At 37.5% G+C, this 27,531-nt stretch overlaps 2 non-coding genes across 2 annotated transcripts; both read left to right on the top strand.

The window, feature by feature from the left end:
* Positions 1 to 1,514: 1,514 nt before the first annotated feature.
* LOC148576737 (small nucleolar RNA R71) lies at positions 1,515 to 1,622 on the top strand. Its single transcript, XR_015903857.1, has one exon. It is a non-coding gene; the product is annotated as a small nucleolar RNA R71 (small nucleolar RNA).
* A 7,689-nt stretch (positions 1,623 to 9,311) lies between these two features.
* LOC148576736 (small nucleolar RNA R71) lies at positions 9,312 to 9,419 on the top strand. Its single transcript, XR_015903511.1, has one exon. It is a non-coding gene; the product is annotated as a small nucleolar RNA R71 (small nucleolar RNA).
* Positions 9,420 to 27,531: the final 18,112 nt, after the last annotated feature.

Genomic DNA, 27,531 nt, shown 5'->3' with positions numbered 1-27,531 from the left:
GTTACAGAAGGAGAACCTTGAGTCTTAAATACAAGGTAGTCTTTATTCAGTTGAAGGACCAACTCTCCTCTGTCCACATCAATCACAGCTTTTGTTGTGGCTAGGAAGGGTCTTCCAAGGATGATGGATTCATCCTCATCCTTCCCAATGTCTAGGATTATGAAATCAGTAGGGATGTAAAGGCCTTCAACCTTTACTAACAAGTCCTCTACTAATTCATAAGCCTGTTTCATTGATTTGTCTGCCATCTCTAGTGAGATTCTTGCAGCTTGTACGTCATAGATTCCTAGTTTCTCTATTACAGAGAGTGGCATGAGATTTATCCCTGACCCAAGGTCACACAGAGCCTTCTCAAAGGTCATGGTGCCTATGGTACAAGGTATGAAGAACTTTCCGGGATCCGGTTTCTTCTGAGGCAATGTCTGCCTTATCAATGCACTTAGTTCATTGGTGAACATGGGGGGTTCATCCTCCCAAGTATCATTACCAAATAAACTGACATTCAACTTTATAATGGCTCCTAGATATTTAGCAACCTGCTCTTCAATGATGTCTTCATCCTCTTCAGAGGAAGAATAGTCATCAGTGCTCATGAATGGTAAAAGGATGTTCAATGGAATCTCTATGGTCTCTAGATGAGCCTCAGATTCCTTTGGTTCCTCAAAGGGAAACTCCTTATTGGTCAATGAACGTCCCAGGAGGTCTTCCTCACTAGGATTCACGTTCTTCTCCTCCTCTATGGGTTCGGCCACACCAAGTAAGGTTATGGCCTTGTACTCTCTTTTTGGATTCTCTTCTGTATTGCTTGGGAGAATACTAGGAGGAGTTTGAGTGACTCTTTTACTCAGCTGGCCCACTTGTGCCTCCAAATTTCTAATGAAGGACTTTGTTTCATTCATGAAGCTTAGAGTGGCCTTAGATAGATCAGAGACTATATTTGCTAAGCTAGATGGATTCTGCTCAGAATTCTCTGTCTGTTGCTGAGAGGATGATGGAAAAGGCTTGCTATTCCTAAACCTGTTTCTTCCACCATTATTAAAGCCTTGTTGAGGCTTTTGTTGATCCTTCTATGAGAAATTTGGATGATTTCTCCATGAGGGATTATAGGTGTTTCCATAGGTTTCTCTCATGTAATTCACCTCTGCTATTGCAGGGTTCTCAGGATCATAAGCTTCTTCTTCAGAAGATGCTTCTTTAGTACTGTTGGATGCAGCTTGTAGTCCATTCAGACTCTGAGAAATCATATTGACTTGCTGAGTCAATATTTTATTCTGAGCCAATATGGCATTCAGAGTATCAATTTCAAGAACTCCCTTCCTCTGAGGCGTCCCATTACTCACAGGATTCCTTTCAGAAGTGTACATGAACTGGTTATTTGCAACTATGTCAATGAGTTCCTGAGCTTCTGCAGCCATTTTCTTTAGGTGAATGGATCCACCTGCAGAATGGTCCAATGAAATCTTTGATAATTCAGACAGACCATCATAGAATATATCCAGGATGGTCCATTCTGAAAGCATGTCAGAAAGACACTTTTTGGTCAGTTGCTTGTATCTCTCCCAAGCTTCATAGAGGGATTCACCTTCTTTCTGTTTGAAGGTTTGAACATCCACTCTAAGCTTGCTAAGCTTTTGAGGAGGAAAGAACTTGGCTAAGAAAGTCGTGACCAGCTTTTCCCAAGAGTTCAGGCTATCTTTAGGTTGAGAGTCCAACCATATTCTAGCTCTATCTCTTACAGCAAACGGGAAAATCAAAAGCATGTAGACCTCAGGATCAACCCCATTGGTCTTAATAGTATCATAGATTTGCAAAAATTCAGTTAAGAACTGAAAAGGATCTTCTGATGGATGTCCATGAAACTTGCAATTCTGTTTCATCAGAGAAACTAATTGAGGCTTTAGCTCAAAATTGTTTGCTCCAATGGCAGGCATTGAGATGCTTCTTCCATGTAAGTTGGAATTTGGTGTAGTAAAGTCACCAAGAATATTCCTTGCATCTCCACCATTGTTATTATTTTCGGCCATGTCTCCTTCTTTTTCGAAAATTTATGTCAGGTTCTCTTCAGAGAGTTGTGCTTTAGCTTCCCTTAGCTTCTTCTTTAGAGTCCTTTCAGGTTCCGGATCGACTTCAACAAGAATGTTCTTGTCCCTATTCCTGTTCATATGAAAAAGAAGAGACCAGAAAAGAAGAGGAATCCTCTATGTTACAGTATAAAGATTCCTTTATATGAGTAGAAGAATAGAAGAGTAGAATCAAGAAAAGAGAAAATGAAGAATTCAAACACAGAGAGGGAGAGAGGGTTCGAATTTTAAATTAAAATAAAAGGAAAATATTTTTATTTTTATTTTAAATATTAGTTAAAATTCAAAATTAAGAAGGAAAATAAAATTAAAATGAAATTTAAAACAATTAGTTAATGAAAAGTAATTTTGAAAAAGAGGTTAGTAATTTTTGAAAATTGGAGAGAGAATAGTAGTTAGGTAGTTTTGAAAAAGATATGATTGAAACAGAAAACTTTTAAAATCAAACAAAAAGTCAAGTAGTTAATTGAAAAAGATTTGAAAATCAATTTTGAAAAGATAAGAAGTTAGAAAAAGATTTTGAAATTAAAATTGAAAAAGATATGATTGAAAGATATTTTGAAAAAGATTTGAAAAGAAATTTTAAAAAGATTTGATTTTGAAAATTAAAGTTGATTACTTGACTAACAAGAAACAAAAAGATATGATTTTAAAATTTTAAAGATTGAACCTTTCTTAATAGGCAAGTAACAACTTGAAATTTTTGAATCAAAATATTAAATGTTAGTAATAAATTCGAAAATATGAGGTAAAAATAAGAAAAAGATTTTGAAAATTAATTTTAAAAATTTTCAAAAATATATAAAAAAAATTAAAAAAGATTTGATTTTTGAAAAAGATTTGAAAAGGGTAGAATTTTTAAATTGAAATTTTGACTTGATTAGCAAGAAACAACTAAATTTTAAAATTTTTTGACTAAATCAAACCAAAATTTTGAAATTTATGAGAAGAAAAAGGGAAAGATTTTTTTTTATTTTTAAATTTTTAATGATGAAAGAGAAAAACACAAAATTGACACAAAACATAGAAATTATGAATCAAAACAACTAATGCATGCAAGAACACTTTGAATGTCAAGATGAACACCAAGAATACTTTGAAGATCAAGATGAACATCAAGACTTATTTTTGAAAATTTTTAAGAAAAGAAAAACATGCAAGACACTAAACTTAGAAATTTTCAAACTTTAGACACTAACAAATTGAAAATGCATATGAAAAACAAGAAAAGACACAAAACAAGAAAAATTAAAGATCAAACATAGAAAATCATCAAGAACAACTTGAAGATCATGAAGAACACATGCATGAATTTTCGAAAATTTTAAGAAAAATTAAAAAGATGCAATTGACACCAAACTCACAAATTGACACTAGACTCAAACAAGAAACATAAAATTTTTGGTTTTTATGATTTTATAAGAATTTTTTTTGTTTTTTCGAAAATTATTTTGGGAAGAAGAAAAATAAGGATTGAAGAACACAAAATAATTTATTTTTTTTTGAAAATTTTTCGAAAATAAAAAGCTTTAAAATTAAAATAAAATTACCTAATCTGAGCAACAAGATGAACTGTCAGTTGTCCAAACTCGAACAATCCCCGGCAACGGCGCCAAAAACTTGGTGCATGGTGCACGAAATTGTGATCATCAACAATGGCGCCAAAGACTTGGTGCTCTCAAAGGTGAATCACGCATTGTCACAACTTCGCACAACTAACCAGCAAGTGCACTGGGTCGTCCAAGTAATAAACCTTACGTGAGTAAGGGTCGATCTCATGGAGATTGTCGGCCTGAAGCAAGCTATAGTCACCTTGTAAATCTCAGTCAGGCGGATTCAAATGGTTTTAGAGATTTGATAATTAAAAGATAAATAAAACATAAAATAAAGATAGAGATACTTATGTAATTCATTGGTGAGAATTTCAGATAAGCATATAGAGATGCTTTTGTTCCTCCTGAACCTCTCCTTTCCATGGCAAGCTGTATGTTGGGCATGACCGTTGTCAATGGCTACATCCCGTCCTCTCTGTGAAAATGGTTCAATGCACTGTCACTGCATGGCTAATCCTATGTCGATTCTCGATCATACTGGAATAGGATTTACTATCCTTTTGCGTCTATCACTACGCCCAGCACTCGCGAGTTTGAAGCTCGTCACAGCCATCCCTTCCCAAATCCTACTCGGAATACCACAGACAAGGTTTAGACTTTTCGGATCTCAGGAGTGGCCGTCCATGGGTTCTAACTTATACCACGAAGACTCTAATATCTCGGACTCGGTCTCCTATATTAGATATCTAAGAGATACTCATTCTATCTCATCTTCATGTAGAACGGAAGTGGTTGTCAGGCACGTGTTCATAGGTGAAAATGGTGATGAGCGTCACATAATCATCACATTCATCATGTTCTTGGGTGCGAATGAATATCTTAGAATGGGAATAAGCTTGAATTGAATAGAAAAACAATAGTTCTTTGCATTAATTCATGAGGAACAGCAGAGCTCCACACCTTAATCTATGGTGTGTAGAAACTCTACCGTTGAAAATACATAAGAACAAGGTCCAGGCATGGCCAAATGGCCAGCCCGCTGAACATGATCAAAGGATCAAAAGATAATCCAAAGATTCTAAATACAATAGTAAAAATTTCTATTTATACTAAACTAGTTACTAGGGTTTACAAAAATGAGTAAATGATGCAGAAATCCACTTCTGGGGCCCACTTGGTGTGTGCTTGGGCTGAGCATTGAGCTTTACACATCTAGAGGCTTCTCTTGGAGTTGAACGCCATTTTGTAACCTGTTTCTGGCATTTAACTCCACTTTGCAACCTGTTTCTGGCGTTTAACTCCAGAAAAGGGCAGAAAGCTAGCGTTGAACGCCAGTTTGTGTCATCTAAACTCGAGCAAAGTATGGACTATTGTATATTTCTGGAAAGCCCTGGATGTCTACTTTCCAACGCAATTAAGAGCGTGCCATTTGGAGTTCTGTAGCTCCAGAAAATTCACTTTGAGTGTAGGGAGGTCAGAATCCAACAGCATCTGCAGTCCTTCCTCAACCTCTGAATCTGATTTTTGCTCAAGTCCCTCAATTTCAGCCAGAAAATACCTGAAATCACAGAAAAACATACAAACTTAGAGTAGAGTCCAGAAATGTGATTTTTATTTAAAAATTAATAAAATTATACTAAAAACTAATCAAATCATACTAAAAACTATGTAAAAACAATGCCAAAAAGCGTATAAATTATCCGCTCATCACAACACCAAACTTAAATTGTTGCTTGTCCCCAAGCAACTGAAAATCAAATAGGATAAAAAGAAGAGAATATACTATAAATTCCAAAATATCAATGAAACTTAGCTCCAATCAGATGAGCGGGACTTGTAGCTTTTTGCCTCTTGAATAGTTTTGGCATCTCACTTTATCCATTGAAGTTCAGAATGATTGGCATCTATAGGAACTTAGAATTTAGATAGTGTTATTGATTCTCCTAGTTCAGTATGTTGATTCTTGAACACAGCTACTTTATGAGTCTTGGTCGTGGCCCTAAGCACTTTGTTTTCCAGTATTACCACCGGATACATAAATGCCACAGACACATAACTGGGTGAACCTTTTCAGATTGTGACTCAGCTTTGCTAAAGTCCCCAATTAGAGGTGTCCAGGGTTCTTAAGCACACTCTTTTTTTGCTTTGGACCTTGACTTTAACCGCTCAGTCTCAAGTTTTCACTTGACACCTTCACGCCACAAGCACATGGTTAGGGACAGCTTGGTTTAGCCGCTTAGGCAAGGATTTCATTCCTTTAGGCTCTCCTATCATTTAATGCTCAAAGCCTTGGATCCTTTTTATTACCCTTGCCTTTTGGTTTTAAGGGCTATTGGCTTTTTGCTCTTGCCTTTTGGTTTAAAGAGCTTTTGGCTTTTTCTGCTTGCTTTTTCTTTTTCTTTTTTTTTCGCTATTTTTTTTCTTTTCTCTTTTTTTTTTCGCAAGCTTTGTTCTTCACTGCTTTTTCTTGCTTCAAGAATCAATTTTATGATTTTTCATATCATCAATAACATTTCTCCTTTTTCCTTATTCTTCAAGAGCCAACATATTTAACATTCATAAACCACAATATCAAAAGACATATGCACTGTTCAAGCATTCATTCAGAAAACAAAAAGTATTGTCACCACATCAAAATAATTAAACTAGTTTCAAGGATGAATTCGAAACCATGTACTTCTTGTTCTTTTGTTTTTAGAACATTTTTCATTTAAGAAAGGTGATGGATTCATAGGACACTCATAGCTTTAAGACATAGACACGTAGACACTAATGATCATATAGTAAAGACACAAACATAAATAAAGCATAAGGCTCAAAAACTGAAAAATAGGAAAATAAGAACAAGGAGGTTAAGGAACGGGTCCACCTTAGTGAGGGTGACGTCTTCCTCTTCTTGAAGAACCAATGGTACTCTTGAGCTCCTCTATGTCTCTTCCTTGTCTTTATTGCTCCATCCCTAGTGATTTTGGTGCTCCTATCCTTAGTTGCTCCCAATAGTTGTGTGGAGGAAAATGTATCCCTTGAGGTATCTCAGGGATTTCTTGGTGAGGGAATTCCTCATGCTCTTCTTGTGCAGTCAAATGCTCTACCACTGAGCTATGGACCCTTGAGATAAATCTCTCCATCTCCCATGACTCGGAGGTGGAAGCTTTTGTCTTCCCTTTCCTCTTTCTAGAGGTTTCTTCGGCCTTAGGTGCCATAAATGGTTATGGAAAAAGAAAAAGCAATGCTTTTACCACACTAAACTTAAAAGGTTTGCTCATACCCGAGCAAAAGAAGAAAGGAAGTAGTAGAAGAAGAAGAAAATGGAGGAGATGGAGGTGTGTAAATGGTTCGGCCACTGGGGGTTTAAGGTGGTTATGATGTGTGAAAAGGAAGGAGTGATGGTTTGAATTTGAGTGGGTGGGTGTAGGTGGGTGTATGATGGTTTTGGAGGGGAATTGGAGGTGATTGGTGAAGGGTATTTGGGGAAGAGGGTTATAAAAAGGTGTGAAGAGGAGAGAAGAAGTGGTGGGGATCCTGTGGGGTCCACAAATCCAGTGGGTCAAGGACTTAACATCCCTGCTCCAATTAGGCGTGTAAAACGCCCTTGCTGTGCAATCCTGGCGTTTAACGCCAGACTGCTGCCTGTTTTTGGCGTTAAACGCCCAAAAGTAGTCTGATTCTGGCGTTTAACGCCAGGTAGATGCTTGTTTCTGGCGTTAAACGCCAGCTTGGTGCTTGTTTCTGGCGTTAAACGCAAGAAAGATGCTTGTTTCTGGCGTTTAAACGCCAGAATGCTCCTCCTCTAGGGTGTGCTATTTTTTTATGCTATTTTTCGTTTTGTTTTTGATTTTTTTGTAGTTTTTGTGACTCCACATGATCATCAACCTAATAAAACATGAAATAGAAATAAAAAATAAAATAGATATAATTAAATAACATTGGGTTGCCTCCCAACATCTTTAATGTCTATAGCTTGATAGTGAGCTCTCATGGAGCCTCACAGATATTCAGAGCATTGTTGGAACCTTCCAACACCAAACTTAGAGTTTGAATGTGGGGGTTCAACACCAAACTTAGAGTTTGGTTGTGGCCTCCCAACACCAAACTTAAAGTTTGACTGTGGGGGCTTTGGTTGACTCTGCAGTGAGAGAAGCTTTTCATGCTTCCTCTCCATGGTTACAGAAGGAGAACCTTGAGTCTTAAACACAAGGTAGTCCTTATTCAGTTGAAGAACCAATTCTCCTCTGTCCACATCAATCACATCTCTTGCTGTGGCTAGGAAGGGTCTTCCAAGGATGATGGAGTCATCCTCATCCTTCCCAGTGTCTAGGATTATGAAATCAGCAGGGATGTAAAGGTCTTCAACCTTTACTAATACGTTCTATACTTGTCCATAAGCCTATTTTCTTGAGTTGTCTGCCATCTCTAATGAGATTCTGGCAGCTTGCACCTCAAAGATCCCAAGTTTCTCCATTACAGAGAGTGGCATTAAATTTATTCCTTACCCCAGGTCACATAGAGCCTTCTCAAAGGTCATGGTGCCTATGTTACAGGGAATTAGGAATTTACCAAGATCTTATTTCTTTTGAGGTAATTTCTACCTATCCAATGTATTTAGTTCATTGGTGAGCAAGGGAGGTTCATCTTCCCAAGTCTCATTACCAAATAATTTGGCATTCAACTTCAAGATTGCACCAAGGTACTTAGAAACTTGCTTTTCAGTAACTTCTTCATTCTCTTAAGAAGAAGAATACTCATCAGAGTTCATGAAGGGCAGAAGAAGGTTTAATGGAATCTCTATGGTCTCTAGACGAGCCTCAGATTCTTTTGGTTCCTCAAAGGGATACTCCTTATTGGTCACTGAACGTCCCAGGAGGTCTTCCTCACTAGGATTCACGTCCTTCTCCTCCCTTGTGGCTTCGGCCATGATGGTCAAATCAATGGCCTTGCACTCTCTCTTTGGATTTTCTTCTGTATTGCTTGGGAGAGTACTAGGGGGAGTTTCAGTGACCCTTTTACTCAGCTGGCCCACTTGTGCCTCCAAATTTCTAATGGAGGACCTTGTTTCATTCATGAAACTGAAAATGGCCTTAGATAGATCAGAGACTATATTTGCTAAGCTAGATGGATTCTGCTTAGAATTCTCTGTCTGCTGCTGAGTGGATGATGGAAAAGGCTTGCTATTGCTAAACCTGTTTCTTCCACCATTATTAAAGCCTTGTTGAGGCTTTTGTTGATCCTTCCATGAGAAATTTGGGTGATTTATCCATGAGGGATTATAGGTGTTTCCATAAGGTTCACCCATGTAATTCACCTCTACTATTGCAGGGTTCTCAGGATCATAAGCTTCTTCTACAGAAGATGCCTCTTGAGTACTGTTGGATGCAGCTTGCATTCCATTCAGACTCTGAGAAATCATATTGACTTGCTGAGTCAATATTTTGTTCTGAGCCAATATGGCATTCAGAGTATCAATTTCAAGAACTCCCTTCCTCTGAGGCGTCCCATTACTCACAGGATTCCTTTCAGAAGTGTACATGAACTGGTTATTTGTAACCATGTCAATGAGTTCCTGAGCTTCTGTAGGCGTTTTCTTTAGGTGAATGGATCCACCTGCAGAATGGTCCAGTGACATCTTTGATAGCTCAGGCAGACCATTATAGAATATATCCAGGATAGTCCATTCCGAAAGCATGTCAGAAGGACACTTTTTGGTCAGTTCCTTGTATCTCTCCCAAGCTTCATAGAGGGATTCACCTTCTTTCTGTTTGAAGGTTTGAACATCCACTCTAAGCTTGCTAAGCTTTTGAGGAGGAAAGAACTTGGCTAAGAAATCCGTGACCAGCTTATCCCAAGAGTTCATGCTATCTTTAGGTTGAGAGTCCAACCATATTCTAGCTCTGTCTCTTACAGCAAACGGGAAAAACATAAGCCTATAGACCTCGGAGTCAACCCCATTGGTCTTAACAGTATCACAGATTTGCAAGAATTCAGTTAAGAACTGAAAAGGATCTTCTGATGGAAGTCCATGAAACTTGCAATTCTGTTGCATCAGAGAAACTAATTGAGGCTTTAGCTCAAAATTGTTTGCTCCAATGGCAGGGATTGAGATGCTTCTTCCATGTGAATTGGAATTTGGTGCAGTAAAGTCACCAAGCATCTTCCTTGCATTGTTATTATTTTCGGCCATGTCTCATTCTTTTTCAAAAATTTCTGTCAGATTTTCTCCAGAGAGTTGTGCTTTGGCTTCCTTTAGCTTCCTCTTCAGAGTCCTTTCAGGTTCAGGATCAGCTTCAACAAGAATGTTCTTATCCTTGTTCCTGCTCATATGAAAAAGAAGAAAACAGAAAAGAAAATATGGAATCCTGTATGTCACAGTATAGAGATTCCTTTATGTGAGTAGAAGAAGAAAAGAATAAAAGAAGAGAAATTCGAACACCAGGAGGAAGAGAGGGTTCGAATTTTTAGATGAAGAGAAGTGTTAGTAAATAAATAAAATAATTAGAAAGAGATGAGGGGGAGAGAATTTCGAAAATTAAATAAATTAAAATAAAAGTATTTTTGTTTTTAATTTGAAATTAAAGTTAAAATTCGAAAACTTAAAAAGAAAAATAAAATTAAATCAAACTAAAATTTAAAACAAATAGTTAATTGACAAAAATTTTGAAAAAGAGGAAGGTGATTTTTGAAAATTAGAGAGAGAATTAGTTAGGTAGTTTTGAAAAAGATATGATTGAAATAGTAAACTTTTAAAATTAAACAAAAAGTCAAGTAGTTAATTGAAAAATATTTGAAAATTAATTTGTGAAAAGATAAGAAGTTAGAAAAGATTTTGAAATTGGTTTTGAAAAAGATGTGATTGAAACTTATTTTGAAAAAGATTTGAAAAAGAAATTTAAAAAGATTTGATTTTTGAAATCAAAGTTGATTACTTGACTAACAAGAAACTAAAAAGATATGATTCTAGAGTTGAAAGATTGAACCTTTCTTACTAGGCAAGTAACAAACTTAAAAACTTTTTGAATCAATCACATTAATAGTTAGTAAAGATTTTGAAATTATGAACAAAATAAGAAAAAGATTTTTGAAAATCAATTTGAAATTTTCGAAAATTATGAAAGAAAAATGAAAAAGATTTGATTTTTGAAAAAGATAAGGTTTTTAAATTGAAAATTCGACTTGACTCAGAAGAAACAACTAAATTTTAAAAAGTTTTGAAAAAGTCAACTCAAATTTTTGAAAATTTATGAGGGAGTAAGGGAAAGATATTTTTTTATTTTTGAATTTTTAATGAAGAAAGAGAAAAATATCAAAAAGACTCAATGCATGTAAATTAAGAATCAAAACACACAATGCATACAAGAATACTTTGAACGTCAAGATGAACACCAAGAACACTTTGAATGTCAAGATGAACACCAAGAACTTATTTTTGAAAATTTTTCAAGAAAAGAAAACGTGCAAGACACCAATCTTAGAAATTTTTTTTTAATTTTTAGACACTAACAAATTGAAAATGCATATGAAAAACAAGAAAAGATGCAAAACATGAAAATATGAAGATCAAACAAGGAGACTTACCAAGAAGAACTTGAAGATCATGAAGAATGCAATGCATGAATATTTGAAAAATGCAAGAAAGAGGTAAACATGCAATTGACACCAAACTTATGACTTGACACAAGACTCAAACAAGAAACACAATTATTTTTGGTTTTATGATTTTATTAAAATTTTTTGGTATTATTCAAAAATAATTTGGAAAAAGAAAACTAAGGATTTCAAAATTTTTAATAAGAATTCCAGGAATCTTCAATGTTAGTCTAAAGCTCCGGTCCAGGAATTAGATATGGCTTACTAGCCAGCCAAGCTTTCGGTGAAAGCTCCGGTCTAAAACACTAGACATGGCCAATGGCCAGCCAAGCTTCAGTAGATATTGCCTACCTCCCATGTATACAACAACTATGTTTGTAACTGCCAAATGGGTGAAGATCAACAAGCTCTTGTGATGATAAGTTGAAACCCCGGTCCAAAAGATTAGACATGGCTTACAGCCAGCCAGGATTCAACAAATCATCATGAAACACTAGAATTCATTCTTAAAAATTATGAAGAAAAATATATTTTTAAAAATATTTATTTTTTTATTTTTTTCGAAATTAAGAATAATAAAAACAAAAAGCTTAAAATTAAAATAAATTTACCTAATCTGAGTAACAAGATGAACCGTCAGTTGTCCAAACTCGAACAATCCCCGGCAACGGCGCCAAAAACTTGGTGCATGGTGCACAAAATTGTGATCATCAACAATGGCGCCAAAGACTTGGTGCTCTCAAACGTGAATCACACTTTGTCAGAACTTCGCACAACTAACCAGCAAGTGCACTGGGTCATCCAAATAATAAACCTTACGTGAGTAAGGGTCGATCCCACGGAGATTGTCGGCCTGAAGCAAGCTATGGTCACCTTGTAAATCTCAGTCAGGCGGATTCAAATGGGTTTAGAGATTTGATAATTAAAAGATAAATAAAACGTAAAATAAAGATAGAGATACTTATGTAATTCATTGGTGAGAATTTCAGATAAGCGTATGAAGATGCTTTGTTCCTTCTGAACCTCTGCTTTCCTATTGCCTTCTTCCAATCATTCATAGTCCTTTCCATGGCAAGCTTTATGTTGGGCATCACCGTTGTCAATGGCTACTTCCCGTCCTCTCAGTGAAAATGTTCCAAATGCGCTATCACTGCACGGCTAATCATCTGTCGGTTCTCGATCATGTTGGAATAGGATCCATTGATCCTTTTGCGTCTGTCACTACGCCCAACACTCACGAGTTTGAAGCTCGTCATAGTCATCCCATCCCAGATCCTACTCGGAAAACCACAGAAAAGGTTTAGACTTTTCGGATCTCAGGAATGATCGCCAATAATTCTAGCCTATACCACGAAGGTTCTAATCTTAGATTAGAAACCCAAGAGATACACATTCAAGCTATTGCAAGTAGAACGGAAGTGGTTCTCAGGCACGCGTTCATAGGTGAGAATGGTGATAAGTGTCACGGATCATCACATTCATCATGTTGAAGAACAAATGGATATCTTAGAACAGAAATAGGCTTGAGTTGAATAGAAAAACAATAGTACTTTGCATTAATTCTTGAGGAATAGCAGAGCTCCACACCTTAATCTATGGTGTGTAGAAACTCTACCGTTGAAAATACATAAGAACAAAAGGTCTAGGCATGGCCGAATGGCCAGCCTCCCAAAGCGTGAACATACAAGTTCCAAGATGAAAAGTATGATCAAGTGATGTAAATACAATAGTAAAAAGTCCTATTTATACTAAACTAGTTACTAGGGTTTACAGAAATGAGTAAATGATGCAGAAATCCACTTCTGGGCGCACTTGGTGTGTGCTTGGGCTGAGCGTTAAAGCTTTCACGTGTAGAGGTCTTCCTTGGAGTTGAACGCCAGTTTGTAACTTGTTTCTGGCATTTAATTCTGCTTTACAACTTGTTTCTGGCGTTTAATGCCAGAATAGGGCTAAAAGCTGGCGTTGAACGCCAGTTTACGTCATCTAAACTTGGGCAAAGTATGGACTATTATATATTGATGGAAAGCCCTGGATGTCTACTTTCCAACGCAATTGAGAGCGTGCCATTTGGGCTTCTTTAGCTCAAGAAAATCTAGTTTGACTGCAGGGAGGTTAGAATCCAACAGCATCTGCAGTCCTTCTTCAGCCTCTGAATCAGATTTTTGCTCAAGTCCCTCAATTTCAGCCAAAAATTACCTGAAAACATAGAAAAACATAAAAACTCCTAGTGAAGTCTAGAAATGTGATTTTTAATTAAAAACTAATAAAAATATACTAAAAACTAATCAAATCATACTAAAAACTATGTAAAAACAATGCCAAAAAGTGTATAAATTATCCGCTCATCACAACACCAAACTTAAATTGTTGCTTGTCCCCAAATCATACTAAAAACTATGTAAATGGTTGGCTTTTGGATGCTACTTCAACAGTTTCCTGGGTTTGGATTGATGTAAGAGCCTAAAACTCTTCTCTCTTACCCAGCATGATGCACTGGACCTTCTCTGCCATGGTTGTGAGCCTCTTCTTCATGATGGTTCTCCATATTCTCATCCATGTTTGGTTCAAAGTACTCTTCCTCCTCTTCAGCACCAACGACTCTCTTTCCTCTTGCTTCCCTCCTTAATCTAAGGAAGGTCCTCTCAGGTTCAGAATCAAAGAAAGTTGAAGCCCCGCTTCTTCTACCTGTCATACAACCAACAGAGCAAAAAGCAGGAAAGAGAATTGATGGAGAAGTTACTCCTATTAGAGGTGCTGTTAGTGTGAGTGATGCAATATATTAAATAGTTAGTGGGTTAGTGAACTGAATTGTAAAAAGAATGAAGATAACACCACAAACGGGTAAGGGGTAAAGGGAAGAAAATAACTAGAACTAAAAATAAATCACTCAAATGAAATTAAATCAAACAAAAGAAAAATTCTCAATCTAGTTATCCACCAATTTAATCATTGTTGATACAAAATCAATCCCAGGCAACGGCGCAATAAACTTGATGCATGAAAATTTGTCTCTCAACAAATCTCCATCGGCAAGTATACCAAATTGTCGTCAAGTAAAAACTCATAATAGAGTGATGTCGAATCCCACAGGGATTGATTGGTCAAGCAACTTTAATCAGAGGAATATTCTAGTTGAGCTAAGCAGAAATTGAGTTGATAATTGAAGAAACATAAATGGTGGAAAAGTAAATAACAGAAAGTGTAAATGCTGAAAATAAAGAGCAGAATATAAATGGCGGAAAGTAAATTACAGAATCTTAAATGGGGATTTGGGGAAATGAACATAAAAGTAAATGGTAGAAAGTAAAGAGAATGGGTAAGATCAGAATTGGGGGATTCATTGGGCTCAGGAGATGTTGTATTCTCCGGATCAAGTTCATTCTCATCTCTTCCTCAATCAATGCATTCATTGATCTCCTTGGCAATCTTAAGTGATTGGATTCCAATTCCTTGGTAATTCAATCTCTCAAATCTTGATCAATAGCCAATTCCTTGGTCTAATTGCTCATGAGAATAGATGAAGTATGGTCACTGATTATACCACATGTATTTCCAAATCAAAGTGTTGGTAGGATTATATGTCACTATATCCATCCAAACCCCAATTTGGTCCAACATGAGAAAGAATTTCTAGCATGATCTCTTCATTCCTCTTTCAAGGTTCCGAAGAGATCCAAGTATGAATAGCTTCTTTTCCAAGACAACTACCCAATTGGATGAAGATTGAAAGCTTTCTAGTAAAATCAAGAGAAAAGAAAGAAGAAGAATAATGAAAACTATTATTGATCCATCAAATTACAACAGAGCTCCCTAACCCAATGAAAGGGGTTTAGTTGTTCATAGCTCTGGAAATGGAAAGCATAAATGAAAAATACATTCTCAAAAATAAAACTAGAAGTTACAGAGAAAGTAAAATATACAGAGTGTAGTTCTCCAAAATGCCCAAAAGCTCCCTACTAGTTCAAAACTACTCCTATATATACTACTCTTTTGATCTTCTAGTTGGCTCTTCAAGTCTTAGATATGGGCCTTTGGATCTTTAGTTGAAGCAGTTACAGTCTTCAGTGGGCTTAGCTTTGCTTGCAGAGAGAAAGTGAATCAGGCATGGTAGCAAGTTAGTTAGAACGTTAGTGGTGTTAACGTTAAGTGTGAATTTGGGTTCGAAGACGTTAGTGACGATAACCTTTTTCACTAAAGCTCCAAACCTTAATGGACTTACGTTAACTTCAACGTTAGTGCCACTAACGTGACCACTAACGTTGGCTTTTGGTCCTTCGCAAACGTTATTGGCATTCACCTTTTCCAATAACGTTGCTTCTTGCTTTTTTTCCCCACGTTAGTGTAACTAACGTGGCCCTTAACGTGGGTATGCCCAAGCTTCGAGAGCGTTAGTGACGCTTACCTTTGTCACTAACGCTTCAAACGCCCCTTCTTCCCACGTTAGTGCCTCACGTTAATTGCATTAACGTGACCACTAACGTGGTGGTGATTTCCATCTCCAACGTTAGTGACCAAGGTGAGTGTCACTAACGTTGGCCCATCATTTCTTTCCTCCACGTTAGCTTCCACGTTAATGTAATTAATGTGGTAACTAACGTGGGAAATATTGGCTTAGTCCAACGTTAGTGACAAAGGTGAGTGTCACTAACGTTGGCGATTCCTCGCTCCTCCCACGTTAGAGTTCACGTTAATGTAATTAATGTGACTCTTAACGTGGCCAATTGTGCCCTTTTGGAACGTTAGTGGTATTCACTTTTACCACTAACGTTGGAGCTTCCCTTTTCCTCCACGTTAGCTTCCACGTTAATGTAATTAACGTGGCCACTAACGTGGGCTATGATGGCTTTCGAAGGCGTTATTGGTGATCACTTTTTCCATTAACGTTGCAAGCTAGTTCCCATTCCACGTTAGTTGTCACGTTAGTTAGACTAACGTGGCTACTAATGTGGCTCTTCCTTGCTTCCTTTGTCCTGAAATCAAGCAAATAAAGTGCATCAAAGCTTGGTTCTAAATCATGAAATCATGCATCATCCATTTTATCATTCAATTCATGCATAATTCTCATGAAATCATGTAAAGTTCACAATGTTTGCTTGAATCAAGATGTAAGTAAATATCTACCCAAAACTTGCTTATTTACTAAGAAAATGCATGAAACTACCCTAAAACAGTAAAGAAAAGGTCAGTAAAACTGGCCAAAATGCCCTGGCATCATCACGCGTGGATGGGGATGGTTGGAAGCGGCGCGCAAGGATGGACGCATCCGCACAGATCAGAAGATTCCTATCGACGTGCACGCGCACTTGGTGCGCACGAGTGGATCACAAAGGCAATCGGCGCGCACGCACGCATGGCGCACACGCGCGGGAAGCTGCACGTGACCTCTTTAAAGGAAATTATGCCTGGTGATTTATGAGGCTCATCAGGCCCAAATCCAAGCTGTTTCTGCATGGAAAAGACCCAAGGATTCTAAGGGGAAATGAGGGGATCAATCATTTTACACTAAGACACATTTCTAGCTAGTTTTTGGTTCTTTGTTCTTCTAGAGAGAAAAACCCTTGTTCCTCTCTAGATCTAGTTTTAATTTGATCTTCCCTTGTTGAATTGTGAATTGGATCTTGTTAATTATTAGTTTTCATTGTTCAATTTGAATTCCTTAGTATAAATTTGCTTACATCTTGTGATAGTTTTATGAATTCTTGTCAATTGTCATTTTATACCTATTTCATGAATGTTGTGAATCTTGACTTGTTGATGTTACATTGATGATTTCTATGATTAATTGTGTTATTTGGATGATTGTTTGTTGACAATTGTTAGTGGGTACTTGTTGATTTCAATTTAATTGCAATTTGAAGATGTCTTTTATTAATGCTTACCAAGTGTTTGATGAATTGTTTACTTTGATTATGGAGTAGTTCTTTTCACTCTTGGCCTAGGCTAAGGGAATTGGATAAGCTTGAGTCATTGGGTCTAATGGATTTGATAATTTGGGAGCCCTTAGTGGTCAATTTGATAGACATTGACGCTAACCTTCTATTAAGTCAATTAGTAGTGAGGTTAGAACTTATGGGTTGATGTTGACCAAACCATTTGACGTACTTCAAGTATAGAAGTAGACTTAATGAGTTTGGTTCCTCATAATTGTCAAGATATGGTTATTAGACAAGGATGGTGACCCCAATTCCCATGCCTAGCCAAGAGTTACTTTTATCATTCTTATTTGAAATTCTTAATTACTTGATTTAGTTGTAGTTACTTGTTTAGTTAGAATAGAATCATATTGAATGTTACTTGTTAGTTTGGAATTGATCATGTCTTGCTTAGCTATTTGAATTAGTTTCTTGCATTGTAAGATTGCTTGTTTGTTGAGATTCCCATTTACTTTCTTGCTCATGACTTACAACCCCGGATTTCCAACCAATGTTGAAGCACATGTTTGCCCATTCCTTATGATACGACCCAAGGTTTGAATACTTCGATTATTTCTATTGGGGTTGAACTTGTGACAACCAAATTTCTCTCTAAATTTGATGCTCGAGGCTTATTGTTGGTAGAGCTATACTTGCAATGCAATTTTATTGAGAAAAATCTTTACCGATATCAAATCTCGTGACCATCTGATGCCAAACACTACATCTGGGATGACCCCTATTTGTTCAAAAAATGTGCTGATGGGATCTTGAGAAGGTGTATATCCCATGAAGAAGGTCAGGAAGTGTTGTGGCAGTGCCATGGATCCGCATATGGAGGCCACTTCAGTGGAGAAAGAACAGCAGCAAAAGTGCTTTAATCCAGATTTTACTGGCCAACAATGTTCAAGGATGCCAAGGAATTGGTGTCAAGATATGATGAGTGCCAAAGAGCCGGTAATATAACCAAGAGAAATGAGATGCCACAGCAATTCATACTAGAGCTAGAACTATTTGATGTATGGGGGATTGATTTTATGGGACCCTTCCCAACCTCCTACTCAAATAGTTACATATTGGTGGTTGTTGATTATGTCTCAAGATGGGTGGAAGCCATAGCCACTGTGACAAATGACAACAAAGTTGTGATAAGCTTCTTGAGAAGGAACATTTTCAGCAGGTTTAGAGTTCCTAGAGCTCTCATCAGTGATGGAGGGACACACTTGTGCAACAAACAACTTGAAACACTCATTCTCAGATATGGAGTCAAGCACAAGGTGGCAACTCCATACCATCCACAGACCAACGAGCAAGCTGAAATCTCAAATAGAGAACTAAAGAGAATTCTTGAAAAAACTGTTGGAAGCTCAAGAAAGGATTGGTCTAAGAAGTTGGATGATGCACTGTGGGCCTACAGGACAGCCTACAAGACACCCATTGGGGTGTCCCCATACCAACTGGTATATGGTAAGGCTTGTCACTTACCAGTTGAACTTGAGCATAGAGCTTTTTGGGCTCTAAAAATGCTAAACTATGATGAGCAAGCTACTGGAGAAAGAAGATTAATGCAACTCAATGAGCTGGAGGAATTTAGAGATCAAGCATATGAGAATGCAAAAATCTACAAAGAGAACACAAAAAGGTGGCATGATCAAAAGATAGCAAAAAGGGAGTTCACTGAAGGACAGAAAGTGCTGCTGTACAACTCAAGACTCAAGTTCTTCTCTGGGAAACTTAAGTCTCGATGGTCAGGACCCTTCACTGGGAGCATTTTCTGCAGTTTCTGGTGCGTGGCGTCTGTCACGCGTCCGCGTGGGTCACGCGGTCGTGTCATCTGGAGTTTTCCTTATCACGCGTTAGCTTCGATCACGCGTACGCGTCATCTGTGTTCTGCTCATGGCGCGCGTCCGCGTCACTCACGCGTTCGCGTCACTGCCAGTTTCTTCAAAAACTCCATTTTGTGCTTTCCTTCCATTTTTGTATGTTTCCTTTTCCATACTTTAAGTCATTCCTGCCTTAGAAGATCTGAAACTACTCAACACACAAATCACGGCATCGAATGGTAATAAAGGGTAATTAAAATAAATAATTTCAAAGCATAGAAAACATGTATTTCACATATATCACATAATAAGGAAGGGAAAGTGAAACCATGCAATTTACATGAATAAGTGGGTGAAGGATTGAATAAATCTCTTGAATTGAGCACAAAATATATCATAAAATATGGGTTTATCAACCTCCCCACACTTAAACAATAGCATGTCCTCATACTAAATCCAAGATAAAGAGTAAGGTAAGGTTAAAGTGGTGGAATCTCATGCAATGCAATCTTTCTAAATGCAAATTACCTAAATGAATTATGCAATTCTAATTGTTATTCACTTGTACTTACATGTAGTTAAATTAATTCATATCCTCAAGGAATCATATATGCATAGCCAAACCCTAGATAATGTTAAAGTACTTTTACGATTGAGATGGGTAAAAAAAAACATTTTACAAACTTGCAAGACAATTGACAATTTAAGCAGAGATATATGGTGATGAGCTATTGAACCCTCACTGGATTTTGTGTTTACTCTCTAGTCACTCAGTGTTTATTGGGTTAATCACTCTATTCTTCTTTTTATAGAAAGTAAGGATAAAAAGGTAAGGGTATATGTATAAGGCCAAGTGAGTTAATAAGTGAATCCTTGATTAGTCTAAGATCTCACCTAACATACATATTTTGTAATTCAAAGTTTTTAACCTATTTGCCCAACTTTTCTCACTTTGTAGTGCAAACTCATGCATTAAATTTAACTTTGTCCCATGTGCATTGATTCTTTTTATTTTGCAATTGGGAAATTTTTGTATCGCCTTAATTAAATACCAAATTTTTTTTTAATGCACATGGTAATTTAATTGTTTTGATTTCACATGAGCATGCTTCCCAAATTTTTATTTTGAAACATCTTTATTCTTTTTAACTTTCTACTTTTGTTTCTATCATCCATGTTCCCATAAAGTTCCTCACACTTAAACAATACACAATTTCTATCTTAAGCTAACCAAGGATTCAACTTGGGATTTTTATTTTGTTTTTCTGCTTAAGGCTAGTAATATGGTTTATAGAACAAGAGGGGATTAAAAAGCTCAAGGGGGCTAACAAGGGTGATGTAAAAGGTAGGCTAATTTGGGATAAGTGAGGAAAAATTCAAATGATGGCCTCAATCATCTCTTAGTATGTATCTATACTCTATAATTGTACATATAGATTAAAACAAAGTAAAGAACATCAGAATGAAAAAAGGGAAAAACACACAGGAATAAAAATTATGGTTTGAATGTAATCATACAATTAAGCTCAAAACTCACAGGCTGTGTGTTCTCTAGCTCAAAAATCATATATCAGTTATACATGTCATGCAAGTAGGAATTAAGAGTTCCCATTATTCTCAAATGTAAATTTTTTTTGGGTGGCTCTAAAGTTTTAGTGTTCCTTCTTGAAGAAATGTTGTTAACTAACTAACATGTAATGCTATATATACAAGGTGTGTGGATTGTTTTGATTATGTTAAAGTCTCTAGTTTACTTCCCTTTCATTTTCAATTTAAACCAAACTATCATATGCTAAAAGGGTAAACTATACTAATTAATCCATATTTTCTATAATTAATAAGTTAGAATTGCAACTAAACTAACTGGCTAAAATATAAACTAAAGTGCAAAATGCGGAAATAAAGTAAAAATATAGCAAAAGAATAATGTATAAGTACTGAAAAGTAAAAATAAAGATAAAAATACAGAAAAATAAATAAAATAAGATAGAAAGAGTTTGTAGTGGTTCACCAAAAAGAAATACGCCAGGGATGGCGACCTCCCCACACTTAAAATAAAGCATCGTCCTCGATGCTCACTCAAGCTGGGTGTGAAGGAGTGTCATCACTAGAAGGATGGGCTGCTGGAGTCTCTGTAGTGGCCTAAGGATTTGCAGAATGGATGAGGGTAGGAGGATCTGTCTGCTGCAGTGGAGGCTCTGACTGGATAGAAATCTCTGGATCTGCGGCCTGAATTTAGTGTGGCACCTCCTGCTGTGGCGCAGCCTGCTCTGGTCCTGCCTGTGCAGTCTGGGTAGGTGTCTCCTCCTCGTGATCGTCATCCTCCACCTTAGATGTATCAGAAGGGGTGTCAGGCTCGGAAGGGATGTCGCCGCCGGATCGGATCATCAACTTGACGTGCTCATAGCGTCGCTTGTTGAGACACTCCATACGATCCAAGCGGGCGAAGAGTCGATGCACCAAATGGTAAATATGCTCAGGAGCAGGTGGAGGTGCAGTGGGTGGGGCTGGTGCAGTAGTGGATGAAGAAGGGGAAGCTGAAGGTGTGGCTGTCTCATCAGGAGCGGTGAGGAATGGAGGTGTATAGCCTAAAGCCCGAAACTTCCTGCTGTGAGGAATGATCTTCTTGCAGTCTGCAGCAGTTGGCTTCGCATTAGCCAGCTCCTAAGGCACGTCAACTCGATGGCCTAGCTGAGTGATCAGATATGGGAACGGGAGGTTGATAAACCACTATTTTATGGTTTATCTTGTGCTCAATTGAGTGGTTTTTATCTACTCTTTACCCACTTATTCATACTATTTGAATGGTTTTACATTTGCCTTCCTAATTATGTGCTTTGATTGAAAACATGTTTCTTTAGACTTATATTTGCTAATATTAATCCTCTCTTATTACCATTAGATGCCTTGATATGTGTGTTAAGTGTTTTCAGAGATTATAGGGCAGGAATGACTCAGAGGATGGAAAGGAAGCATGCAAAAGTGGAAGGAATACAATAAGTTGGAGAAATTGCTAAGCTGTCCAGCCTGACCTCTTCGCACTCAAACAGCTATAACTTTAGCTATAGAGGTCCAAATGACGCGGTTCCAGTTGCGTTGGAAAGCTAACGTTCGGGGCTTCGATTTGATATATAATTTGCTATAGTTGCTTTGACACCAAGCGACGCGAACGCGTGGGTCACGCGGATGCGTGACCTGGCCAACACCCAATCCGCGCGGCCGCAAGGACGACGCGGTCGCGTCACCCTTCCGCGACCTGAATGTAACAGAAATCGTAGGGGGTGATTTCTGGGCTGCTTTTGACCTAGTTTTCAGTCCAGAACACACAGATTAGAGGCTATAAAGTGGGAGAATGCATCCATTCATGAGGAGGCTTTCACATTCACAATTTCTCTCCTCTCTTTTAGGATTAGGATTTAGGACTTCTCTTAGTTTTAGGAGTGACTCTCAATCCCAGGTTCGGTGTTCTTTTTATTTATTTCTCCAATTTAATTTGTATGTCAGATTTAAGTTCTTTTGTGAATGCAATTTGAGGTATTTTCAGACTTAATTTAGGTTTGCTTTATTTATATGAATGCTTTTAATTTAATTTAGATATCCTCCCTTTTGGTCTTGGATAAGAAATCAGTAACTCAGGAGTTATCCAATTTAACAGCATAATTGATAATTGTTATCCTTGCTAATTGAATTGATCTTCAATAATCCCAATCTTTTCTTAGGAATTAACTAGGATTCAAAGATCTAACTAATTAGTTACTTGACCATCCCTTGTTATAGCAAAGGTTAACTAAGTGGAATTAAGATTCAACTTTCATTATTGTTGATAAGGATAACTAAATCTGGACTTCCAATTTTTCTTACCTTGCCAAAAGTTTGCTTTACAATTTTATTTATTTTAATTGCCATTTACTTTACTTGTCATATAACATATTCCCACCTTACTTCGAAAACCCCAATTTACAAACTCATAACCAATAATAAGAACATACTTCCCTGCAATTCCTTGAGAAGACGACCCGAGGTTTAATTACTCGGTTATCAATTTTAAAGGGGTTTGTTACTTGTGACAACTAAAACGTTTGTACGAAGGGATTTCTGTCGGTTTAGAGACTATATCTACAACGTGACTGTTTTTATTAACTTCTTTACTAGCAAAAATCCTAACGTCAAAATGGCACCGTTGCCGGAGAATTGCAAACATGTGCCTTATTATCGGTTATTGTAAATATTTAATAAAAAAAATTTCTTTTGCTTGTTTATTTATTTTTGTTTTTAATTTTTCTTAATTACTATGAATTCTCACCCCTTTGGTTTCAAGTTTGGTTCCAATGTTGTTGTAAGGAATGGAAACTATAATGAAAATAGGCATCAAGGTTGGAACAGTCAAAGATGGGAGGAGCCACAAGGATTTGATCAACCCTCATGGCAACAACAACCTCCAATGGACTATCAACAACCACCACCATATGCCTATGAACCCTTTCCTTAATATAACTTTGGACCACCACACTCACAAGCCCCTTTTCGCCATTCACCTCCATATAACCCCAACCCTCAACCACCATACCAACCACCTTATGAGCCATATGAACCATATATAGAACCACCCCAATTCCAACCCAATTACTCACAAGAACCACCACTTCAATATTCACCATCTCCATATCCATCAATCCAAGAGCACTATGATCCTATTTATAAAAGCCGAGTGCATTAAGAGACAAAGGATCGTCTCAAGGAAACAGTGGATCGATGTCAGGAAACCATTCATCAATTGGGGCAAGCAATAATGAGTCAATTAGCTTCCCGACGTTCGGACACTCAAGGAACCCACATGGCTTCATGTGGACAATCTAATGAAGAACGTAGTATGAAGGAGATACTAGAAACTCCAGTGAACAGTACGAAGCATGACTTTGTACTGGAACAAGTAGAGAAAGCCGGGATTATTGAAGAAGAAGAATTGGTTGAAGACTTAGGAGATGCTGAACCCCCATGGGAAAGTCAAAACATAGAGCCTCCTTCCAAGACGGCTGCAATTGATGTTGAGGAGGGTGTACAACCTCCGAGGCATATCACAGTTGAAGACTTAGAAGAGGTTGATCAAGTGATGGAGATTCAAGAAGAAGAAGCACAACCTCCCATGCCCTTGGAAAGCAATGAAGAGGAGATTGAATTGGAAGAGAGCTGCCAAGAGGAAGAGGTTGAAATTGAAGAAGCTTGCAAAGAGGTGGTAGTTATCAGAAAAGAGCACAAGGGAGTGGAGCTTGCAATTCCATTAAAGATGCCTCCCCCTAAGTTGCCATCATCCTTCACAACATTCAAGTGGGTAAAATTCATATCCCTTAGCTTTCTAACCCCACTTGAATATGGGCTACTGGAGACGGATGGTCAACTTAGAGCTCTTTATGATATTAAGAGTAAGAGGAAGATGGCCAGTGGTAAGAATTGTCCTGCAAGGTTCATCATGGTTGGAAGCTTTAAGTTCAAATGCAAAGGTTGGTATAAAGCTCAACTGAATGGGTCTAGGAAGCTGTTTGGTCGCTGCAGTGAGAATTCAGATCACCTTTCACCCGGCTGGAAAAATGCAGATCGAGACAAAAATGGGTGTAAAAGTAAAGTTTGGGATCCTGGAATCTGTTTTGGCATTTGTCACCCCGGGAGCCTAAGAATCTGTTTGAAGCTTCTTAAGGGCTTTACATGCATAGTTTGGGACCCCGGAGGCTACTGGAAATACAAACATTGGTGGGGATTCCTGGATTAGTACAAGCACAAGCCACCATAGCAGGAATCTCATCAAATGTCCAACTTAAGGACTATAACTAAAAGTGCTAGGTGGGAGACAACCCACCATGGTATGATCGTTCTTTTTCAATTTTATTTCGTGTTGTTTATTTTTATTTTATTTTATTTTCATTGAACCTGGAATCATGCATAGCATTCACATTAAGTACTGCATTTGCATCTGCATATTGCATTAAAAAAAAAGGATTTTCACACGCGACGCGACAGCGTCGCCGACGCGTCCGCGTCGTATGTGCGTTTGGAAGAAAATGAGGATGAATAGAGAGTCACGCGAAAGCGTGGCTGGAGGCGCGCTAATGGCACAAATTGATCCACGCGACCGCGTCGCTGACGCGGCCGCGTCATTTGGAAAAATAGTTTTCACACAGATTAGAGGCTATAAAGTGGGAGAATGCATCCATTCATGAGGAGGCTTTCACATTCACAATTTTAGGAGTAGATGTAGCTTTTAGAGAGAGAGGTTCTCTCCTCTCTCTTAGGATTAGGATTTAGGACTTCTCTTAGTTTTAGGAGTGACTTTCAATCCCAGGTTCAGTGTTCTTTTTATTTATTTCTCCAATTTAATTTATATGTCAGATTTAAGTTCTTTTATGAATGCAATTCGAGGTATTTTCAGACTTAATTTAGCTTTGCTTTATTTATATGAATGCTTTTAATTTAATTTAGATATCCTCCCTTTTGGTCTTGGTTAAGAAATCAGTAACTCAGGAGTTATCCAATTTAACAGCATAATTGATAATTGTTATCCTTGCTAATTGAATTGATCTACAATAATCTCAATCTTTTCTTAGGAATTAACTAGGATTCAAAGATCTAACTAATTAGTCACTTGACCTTCCCTTGTTATAGCAAAGGTTAACTAAGTGGAATTAAGATTCAACTTTCGTTATTGTTGATAAGGATAACTAAATCTGGACTTCAAATTTCTCTTACCTTGCCAAAAGTTTGCTTTACAGTTTTATTTATTTTAAATGCCATTTACTTTACTTGTCATATAACATATTCCCACCTTACTTCCAAAACCCCAATTTACAAAATCATAACCAATAATAAGAACATACTTCCCTGCGATTCCTTGAGAAGATGACCCGAGGTTTAAATACTCGGTTATCAATTTTAAAAGGGTTTGTTACTTGTGATAACCAAAACGTTTGTACGAAGGGATGTCTGTCGGTTTAGAGACTATATCTACAACGCGACTGTTTTTATTAACTTCTTTACTGGCAAAAATCTTAACGTCAGAGGGAGCCTCTGACATGGACCCTGGCCATATAGTGCCGGATGAATCGTGGTAAATACAGGTCCTTACCCTCCAGCACACATCAGAGAAGGGTGATCATAGTAGCAGGCAGCTCTGTCTCATGAGTGCTCGGCATAACAAAGTTGCTCAGGATCTGGTGTCAGAGCCGAGCCTCATCATTCAAATACATAAGATTGATTCCTTTAGGCGTTGTGGTGTTCTTACCCATGACCCATGGGACAGTCGGATCAAGGGCTATCTTCTGCTTGACAGCATCCCAATCAAATCTCATAAAACGCATGTCCTCTTCAGCCTTTTGGTAACCGTCAGGATGATCTGACTTAGGCTGAAGCTGCAGAATATCCTCAATGGCCTCTTCAGTGACCATATCTGTTTCCCTCTGAGGTGCACTGCATCCAGGGAAGTCTTGAAATAGTTGCAGTAAAACTCTCTTACCCAGGAAGCATTGACCTCTATCAGGTTTCTCTCCAAGAAGAACCAGCCTCACTATTTGATCTGATTGGAGGTGTACTGCTGTAGTTCTTCTGGAAATTTCAAAGTTCGCTCCAGGTACAGGTTTCTGGAGGTGGCAAACACTGGATACTTCAGCTCACAGTATCTGTTTGCAAATTTAATGGGATCATTGGCAGGGAGGAGCTGGTCAGCCTTCTCCTGCGAGGTAAAGTGCTTTCCCGCCAGGAGTCATCATGCATAATGTCCAAGATAGACATAGAGGATTCTCCTCTTTTTCTTTTACCAGTGGTAGCTTTGCCTTTTCCTTTTCTTTGAGGGTCAGACATCCTGAAAAGCAGAAATTCCAGGATATAAAGGAAGAACAGAGCAGGAAAATAAGTAGGCAAATAGCAATATAAGCACATAGTGGCAAAAGAGCAGTAGAATTATGAAATGAGTTGAATAACTGTGCATTTTGGATTGTTTCGGAGTTAAAAAGCTGAGATGAGAAATCACAATCCAAAATATATTATAAGTAGAACACCTGTTAATTAGGAGAAACAATAATCATGCTATGAGTTAAAAAGTTGAAGGAGTTAGTAAAAAGGGCAAAGGGAGAAGTTAGAAAGTTAAAAGTGGTTAAAAGTGAAAAAGTGGAAAGCAGTGAGTTAGGAGAAAGAAAGTTAAAGTGAGTGGCATTGAGAATTGTTTTCTAAGTAACAAGAAATTCATAAATTTAAAGACTAGTCAACTCATATTCAAAAATATCAGGTTATGGATGATGATATAAAAATAGCAAAAATTAAAATTGAATAATTAAAAGTGCAATTTATTAACCAGGAAATCGAAAAGAATAAGAATGCTGGCCCGTGCATTCATGAAGTGGTTTAGGAAAAGCTAAGGAATGCCAAATTCAAATTGCCAAAACCAAAACATGCATGAAAATTAAAACAATTTACAGAAAATTGGGCAGCATTCCGGCTAAAATTGGATGTTTCTGGGTAATAAACAGCAAGCAGAATAGTTCATATAAATTAAAATAAATCTACAAATACATATATGGAATATGAACATGAAAGAGCA

The sequence above is a fragment of the Arachis ipaensis genome, chromosome B1, assembly GCF_059453495.1.
Source record: "Arachis ipaensis isolate K30076 ecotype BB chromosome B1, ASM5945349v1, whole genome shotgun sequence".
Lineage (NCBI taxonomy): Eukaryota > Viridiplantae > Streptophyta > Magnoliopsida > Fabales > Fabaceae > Arachis > Arachis ipaensis.
This window is presented reverse-complemented; position numbering and strand designations above follow the sequence as displayed.